Source organism: Ambystoma mexicanum, chromosome 4q (assembly GCF_040938575.1).
Source record: "Ambystoma mexicanum isolate Mex_15411 chromosome 4q, UKY_AmexF1_1, whole genome shotgun sequence".
In the NCBI taxonomy this organism is placed as follows: domain Eukaryota; kingdom Metazoa; phylum Chordata; class Amphibia; order Caudata; family Ambystomatidae; genus Ambystoma; species Ambystoma mexicanum.
In genome coordinates, this window is record NC_090928.1 from 37,246,486 (window position 1) to 37,255,022 (window position 8,537).

The window sequence follows — 8,537 nt, forward strand, 5'->3', positions numbered from 1 at the left end:
GATGTTGCCCGGCAGACCTTCCCCATCTAATATCAAAGGGGGCTTGCCATAAAGACACACAATGCTCGATTAGACTGATCACTAGAGGTATCAATTGGGACACTCCTAGTTTAAGGACAGGACATGTCACACACTTAAATGGATTGCCCTTTGCAATTATCAAAGGCGCTTACACAAGCACTCGCAACGCCGATTCGTAGATTCACAGGTAGTAGAGAGGAAGTGGGCCAGTTTTACTTGTGCTATAGGACATGGTATGTACTTAGATGGAGTTGAGGGTAGGAATGGTGACGCACTAAGATGCTCCTGAGAGAGCTATGAATATTTAACTAACTTTCCTATTGCACTCCAAGAATACCATTATCCAGGTCCTTTCCAAGAGTAGCATTCTACCCGCACTAGAAGATGCACTTGGACGACCATCCCGTCGCCTCAGGAGACTTGGCGGTCACCAGACCAGTGCCAGAACGTATTTGTTTTTTTTTTTATTAAAAAAACAGAAAGATTCCCAGTTTAAGATATGTATAACCACACCACGACTGTGGACACTTAACCCAGGCATGGCTTGCCATCCATGCACTCTATAATGCAGCTACGGCTATGTCAAATTTGGCCTAGCTGCTCACATAACTTATCGCACTGAAACCACTGACGTGCCTCAACACCTCTGCCATTAGTACACAGCGACAACCTACAACAAATTCAGACTAGCTGGGCACACAGTCTCTCCTGGACTAGCGCTCTGTCTTAACCACGGACAGTACCCGCCCACTTAGTCGACCTTTTGGTTTACTTACTGCAGCCTAGCCAACCACAAGTCCTAACCACGGCTGAAGGCACACATGCATCTTAAAGTCTACACTCATACCAGGACTCGGTCACCAAGGGCATTCGTAGCACAAAGTGCATTGGGGCCATACAAATGGGAAAATTGCGCTATATAAATGACTACAATACAATACAGTTTGCATCCGGACGGCCACAATAGACACTATTGCTGGCATCTGCGGGGCTGTACCTTTTGAAAAATGCACTGTGGCTAGACGAGACTGATAGCACATTCTAAAATTGTGCAGAAATATGTGGAGCAGGACCTGAAAGCTGCTGGGCATCTCAGAGTCCTATTCCCTGAACATAACCCTGGCCTCTGTCTATGGACGAGGAAAAGGTGACCTTCATCGCATCAGAAACTATATGGTAAAATGCTGCGCAAACTACTGAAAAAGGGAACTGAGTGAAGTATAAATGGAAGGCGAATCTTGGGAAGAGAATTTTTACAGAGCTGAGTGGGCCACTGCGATATTATAGGCCGGACAGGTGTCCATGAATGCCAGATTCAAGTTAATCCAATAACATACATGACACCCGATTCTTCAACACGGTTCACTGGAGTGACTGCTCAAGGTTGCCCTAGATGTGCAGATGACAAAAAAAGATATGATACATAGGTTTTGGAGGTGTCCGGCGATACAGCAGTTTTGGTCAGGGATTGCAGAAAGGGTGGAAAATAGTTAGAGATGTATGGTCCCCAGAGGCTGGCTTACTGGTAGTAAGCCTGCAGATGCACAACATCACATGTCACTAAGATGATAGACCTAGCTGCATACTGGCAAAGCACAGGATAGCAATGGTGTGGAAGTCACCGACAGGCCCACGGTTCAAAGCTTGTTGGAGTGACTTGAAAGATGGTCCATTGCTGAGACATCAGTCTGGTATAAGGCTGTGCACAGAGGGATGCAATAATATTATGGTCTGAATGCGATGACGCAAAAAATGGGTGCCCCCTTTGATGATATGGCCCAGTGAGATGACTAATAAACTATTATGTAATGTTAAAGAGTGGGAAAATGTCACAGTATTAGAGTTTGGGCGAGCAACTCTACTAGGGGTAGCATGCAGAAGCAGAGATGGGCCTCCCTTCAGAGAGGGGCAACAAGAGTATCGAATCTGGACGGCACAAGCAAGCATTGTTGTTATGTTGGGTTCTGGTTGTTAAGGTGGCAAGGCAATTGCATTTTTGCATATTATGCAACAATAGCCTGAATGAGATCAACTGTACTTGCTGCTAAGATGTAATTAATATAAAAAGGGAACTTTGGAGGGAAATTAGAAATCCGAGTACCTTGCAAATAGTCCCTAAAGAAAAACTCTGGTTAGGAGAGCCAACCAAAGCAATATAAAAAAAAAAAAAAAATAAACATTTTTTTTACTGAGGGAACAAAGATATTAAATGGCACATAATGATGATGAACTTATTTTAAACATCAAGATGACCAGACAAGTGGATACATTCTGGTCAGTAATTAACAGCATAGAAGCCTCACAGGTCAAAATGTACATGAATCTGGTACCAGAAGTAACATGGGCAACTATTTTTTTGAAAAGGTTATGCTGACGGTGTTGTCATCAATGAGGAATCTTGAGAACTGGAGAGATTACGGATGGTCACTTAAGCTCGAATGTGTTGAAGGCTACTAAGAATGTAAGTAATGTGCATGCTATCAGACCGAACCGTCTTACAAATGTAGCTCTTCAAGATACCAAGTAGTTGGGCAGATGTCCTGTATAAAGTATTAATTAATAATCATTACAACTAGGTAAGTGGCCAAGTCTTGGAAATACTCTTAGGTGGTCCGATCTTTAAAAAGGGGGAATAGGGAATATCTGATATAGACTGATAAACTTTGCTGGATGTAGACAGTAAAATGTTCGGTTCCCTAGTCCTGTACGAGTTGGAAGAAAGGTCTCCAACAGGGCACTTGAACAAGTTTCAAAGAGCTTTATTTATTTATTTACTGTTTAACCCGAAGGTTTTTAAAAGAAAGAGCTTTTAGAAAATAGTAGGCACTACCCCGATTAATTCTGAATCTGCTTCAATTTAAACCAAGCAGGATAGATACAACAGATATCTACATGTTTTGTGGACTTCACTTCAGCATATGTCCATCAATAGAGAGAAGCTATGGAGCCAACTTGTGAAATGAGGACTCCCAGGGGACCTATTCAACCATACTAGTCTACTTGCATTAAAAAAAAAAAAAAAATTACAAAAACACTCTAAAAGTAAGAGTGGACCAGAAGGGGAGTTTATCCACGGGGAGTAATACACTGAGGGGATTGCGTAAGGGCTGTAGCCTAGCACCATGCTTATTCAACATCTATATTTCAGATATCAGTGAATTCCTTGACAAACAATACAATGACACCACGCTTGCTACAATAGACCCACTGGCCCCCTTGCCCTTCACAAAGCTAAACAGCCTGTTCACCTAAAGGGATGGTTCACCCCCACTCTCAATACCCCAAGAAAAGTAAAGAGAAAGGCTGAAGCCCTGTGGAAGAAATGGCCTACCAAACTAAATATAACTGTCTTGCTTTGAGAATTTAAACTACAAGTCCTCCAAACCAAAAGCGCAATTTACAATGACAGAATAGCCACGGCCAACTCAACCTTTAAGGCGCTATTCTCTATACTTGGAGAGAAAGAAACCCCCCATATCCCCTGTGGAAAACTGCAACAAAAACGCTAGCTGCTGCCTGGACATTAAGCATGCACTTCTGGGCAAAAATCTCTCAACTCAAGTCTAAAATAACAGCAAAAAAGAAAATACTAGCGTACCCATCCGCCACAGTCAATCACCAATCTAAAACCTCAAACAGCTCGGTAATGCCTCGATTCGAATTCAAAGGTTACCAACACTGAAGTTCTCCAAATCATCTCAAGCTAAATAACCTTACAGATGCCAAGGGTATCCTTGCCCACCCACAGTCAAAGGACTGCGCACCCCCAACTCGCCCCGTTCATCACCAACCTCATCAATGCTTCGTTCAGCAACAACTGCGTCCCAACGCACCTAAAAAATGCTTGGGTTCTACCCTTTCTAAAAAAAAAATTTAAAAAAAATGTAGCTTCCCTCGACCCCAACAGCTCTACAAATTACCGCCCCATCACTACCGTCCCATTTCGATTAAAAATCTAAAGGGAAGTTTAATAATAAAAAAAATAATAATTTGTCATTTATATAGCGCTACGAACCCTCAGGTATCTGAGCGCTGCTTATTATTACCCACGGTGTGTGGTGCTCATTTATCGACCTCAGAAGGATGAAGGCTGAGTTTGGCCCCGCCGGGATTCAAACCTGCATCAGCAGGCTCTGCACGGATGTCAAGCGGGCGCTCTACTCGCTGTGCCACCTGACCAGCTTGTAGAGTTTGCCTTGCTCCTCCTACTGGATCTCTTGACTGCCTTCGATCTGGTGGACCATAACATCCTATGCAACCACCTAACCACAGCCGCACAATTCTCACCCAACGCCACTCAGTGGATAAAATCCTTCCCGTTGGACAGAACCATGAAGGTCTTCTCACGCAAGGCAGAAGCCCCACCCACCTGTGGAGTACCGCAAGGCTCATGCGTGTCACCTACTTTAACATCTTTAAAAAGCCCCCGCTCGATAGTCTTGATGACCTGGGCGTCACGTATAGCAACTACGCAGACGGCACCCAGGTCCTCATACCCATCACGGGAGACCATGCCACTGACACCATCACTCAATGCCATCTACCTATGGCACATCACGGATTGTGCCTCAATGACGACAAGCCTGAGCTCCTCCTCATAGGCTCTCAACTCAGGCATGCAAAGTTGAGCACTGCATTTCAATCCTTTTAACATTGATGGCAATACCATCACAGTCTCCAACCAGGTTAAAACTCTGGGTTTCTACTTAAGATTCCTCCCTCACCCTAGCTAAACAAGTGAACGCCACCAGCCCTGCCACCTCCTACACATGCAAACTGATAAACGCCTGAAGACCCTTCCTCTCGCCAGACACCCGCTTCACTTTGGCTAGAGCACTAGTGCCAACCAGATTGGACTACTGTAAGGCCTTATACTCAAGCACCTCGACTTACAACATTCGTAAACTCCGGGTTCTTCAAAACAACGCCATCAGAGTAGCGCTTAACATTGCCAGATCAGCACACATTTCCAAAACCAGACAAACTCCACTGGTAACCCATTCAAGAACGGATATGGTTCAAAACGCTCACGCTGACTCACAAATGCCTCCACCGGGAAGCCCCCTATCTTGCAGACACAATTTCCAAAACTCAATTATCCAGACCCACCAGAGCAGCCTACAAGCACCTCCTTGTCACCCCCAAATTCAAGCTCCAAAAAGTGGGTGGTAGAAGCTTCCCCTCGATGGCCAGCAAACTTCGGAACGTCCTGCCTGACCCCAGGACGCCTTTTGGATGTTCAGGAAACGACTCAAAACACACCTCTTTACTCAAATTATACAACTAACAAACAACACTGGCACCCACTATAGTCTCATCCCACTGTACTAATGCCATCCAGAAATGTATATATTTGCAAAATATAATAGTGCAAAACGTATAAATTACAATATGAAATGTACATTTTAATGTATGCCTGTAACCTTTGTAACAATTGCAATCTTTTTATGTAAGCAAGCGCCGAGATGCCTTTGGGCTTGGCGCGCTATATAAGCAACAAAAATAAACTGGTTTGCCGTCCGCTCAACTTGGTCCTCATCACTTAAAGTGGCTTGCTTTTGCTGACAATGCCCTACTTGTCAATCATACTCAAATTGGCATGCAGAGGCATCTGAGATTATGCAGCTGAGAATGGTCTAATTATTAATAATAAAACAAAAGTGTTGACATTAGCACGTACATCGAAACCAAGTAGCTTGGGTCTTCAACTTTAGAAGTTAGATCGATTCATTTATTTAGGGCCCCACGAATTTTTGCTCTCCAAATAAAGGAGCACTTAGAGAATATTTGTGTTCCAAGGGCAAAGTGATAAAACCCAAAATGTGCAAGATCCTAACAAAATACAGTAGTTTTTCACTTGAAACTGTAGTTAAGTTCTATAACAAAAATTAACTACGACCTTGAAACGATAATATGGATTACCAATGTCATACTTGCTCCTGTAAATTATGTATTACTCGTGTATATGCAACTAAGATATGTCTAACAAGCGCCACGATGCCCCCGGGCTGACGTGCGCTCTATAAATCCAAATAAAATAAATAAACGGATAGACTGGGCCGAGATTGAAGGAATATTCTTCGGTTAACTAATTGTGTCCCTAGGGCCGTGATTAGATAGCAGCAAGGACTAATTACAATGAAAGCGAGATTCGTGTGGAGTGCCCTCACGTTATTGGGTAAAGTTCTCAACCATCCTAAGGGCTCTTTGTATTCTGATCTATGTGAACTTCTGCAATTAAAAAGCAATGCACTCTTCGAGGTATATAAAACGTAATCAAATGCTGAGGACTTAAGTTTGTAGGAAATTACATCTAATCCAGTTATGGTGAAAATGAAGCTCTGGGCTTGGGACTGGATCGCCACACAGAAAGTTGGGCTTGGAGCGCCACATGGAAGGCTGTAGAAAAGTATAAATTATACCATTACCTGTTATTAGAACACAAGCAATGGGGCGGTTTACCCACTTATTTAAATAGATTTCCAAATATGATATGGAGACAACAGTTCCTATGCCTCAGGTTGAACTTAGTACTCACAGGAGAATTAATGCAAAATGCCCAGATGCGACCTGTAGATTCTCTAAAAATCTATCGGGACTAGAATCTTTATGGCACATTTTATGCCACTGCCCAGATATACGAGAGAAGTGACAATTGTATTTTGAAAATGCTTTGAAAGATCTTAGAATGGTTGATGAGGAACCTCTTTGGGTTAGGATTTCAACAGGTATGATATGATAGATCTGAATACCCAGAGGTTTCTAAGCGCAGACCCGGGGATCGAACCTGTGTTGCTCTGCGTCGTCTTGCTTCCAAGGCTAACACGTTGCCCCCGAGCTATCCTCCCAAGTCAACATCCATAATAGCAACATTTCTTAAAGGATTGTTTACTTAATTTTTAGCTTGTATTTTTAACTCATACCAGAGGAGTAGTAAATTGGGTCAAATTTGATAGATTTAGTCGCTAATGAAATGTGTTGATTTTTTTAAAATTGTTTTCAGACACAATCATGAATTAGAGAAACTGTGCTAGAGGGCTGTTTGAAATTGATAAAATGTCGATTTTAACTAGATCACAATAAAAACAAATTTAGACTAACCATTAGGGTATTGTTAAATTGATGTATTTTGTATATGTTACATTGGGATTTATTTGTGCCAAAATCAAATTGGTAACCTTTGGGATAGCAGAAAAAGAAAGTAATGTGCAATGACTCCCAGTACTTCTGGATCTGGCAAAAAGGATTAACGGTACATCCTTTCTTGTATTCTCCTACAGTTAGCCAATAACTTTTTTTGAACATGATGGAAAAACGTGAATGAACAAACAAATAAGAGCACGAACCCATTTTATCCGGCCCCAGTGAAGGTGTTGAACATAGCTGCGACACTCTGTGACCAATTTCAATAGCAAGTTCTGTGTCCAGCTTTGATCAGAATTAATCTGATCAATCTAGATTCATGTTTTATGCTAAAAGTGATTCAGTCTTACTACTCCTTGACTAACATTGACTCACACTGTAGAATTGTGTACATCTTCGTTTTTGTTGCATTTTTATGATAATTTCTTTTTGTATAGCGTAGCTCTCACCCTACGCTGGGTGAAAAACACACCATTTTGTGTTTGGAGAGGGGGTGTGGGGGTGAGAGCCCATTGAAGTGTATGGTGCTTATTGGGCTTTATATGTTCTTGACTCAAAACTGGAATTATGGGTTGGCGACTTTATGAACATGAAATACGATTTTTGGGAAAAGTGTAACATTTGGCTGCAACAATGCATTCAGCAGTTTTAGCACGATATCCACATGTTCCGACTAGATACTCAAAAAAATCATGAGTGAATGAGGTGCAAATTAGAAGGGCGAGCAGGTTACTGAGGGGCACAGATCAAGGTACGTATAGACAGACAGAGCATGGACTAACAAAGCATTAAGTACATCATGTATTCGTCAAAACCGTAACTCGCAAAGCTAAATAGGATGCATTTATGTGGGAGAACCCGTCTTATACATCGCCTTCAGTACAAACATGAAGCCGTTAACGTATGATGGGAAGAAATGACAAGTTACTTTAAGTGTCCAAGCCCAACTGTTCGTCTTTTAGGGAGGTTAGATGTCCTGGATAAGGATCGGCGTAGCCTGTCCCCGCGTATACCCTTCCTGTCTTTGCTAGTCCTACAGCAGATGTACATGCACCGGGTTCTGAGTTCCCCGTACTGTCCTGTGTAAAACAGGCCATCAAGTGCTCTCCGCCCCGTTTGTTGATCACGATTGCTTCCCCTTGCCTTCCCGGGTTTTACCGTTGAGGGTGGCACAAGCTCCCCATGGGTCCGTCCGTTGTTCAGACGGCGAGCACCTCCTTCTGCGCTCAACCGCCGCGGCCCTCGCGCCTACCCGCTTTGTTTTGTGTACGGCCCAGAGGCCTCCAACACCGCCTCTTCTACCTCCCTGTCAGTAGCAATAGCCCGTGAAACGCAAAGCCATGGAAAAAACATAGACATGAAAGAAGAACGAA

At 43.0% G+C, this 8,537-nt stretch overlaps 1 protein-coding gene across 3 annotated transcripts in view; it reads right to left on the bottom strand.

The window, feature by feature from the left end:
* The window catches only part of TBPL1 (TATA-box binding protein like 1), a 270,644-nt gene extending 262,107 nt beyond the window's left edge, over positions 1 to 8,537 (bottom strand). Inside the window, exon 1 of one of the 3 annotated variants that reach the window (XM_069607406.1) lies at positions 8,323 to 8,537. The gene's annotated coding sequence lies outside the window, so the exon portion shown is untranslated. Of the gene's footprint in view, positions 1 to 8,092; positions 8,249 to 8,322 lie in introns of those variants that run through there. The other 2 variants (XM_069607407.1, XM_069607408.1) reach the window with 2 other exon arrangements.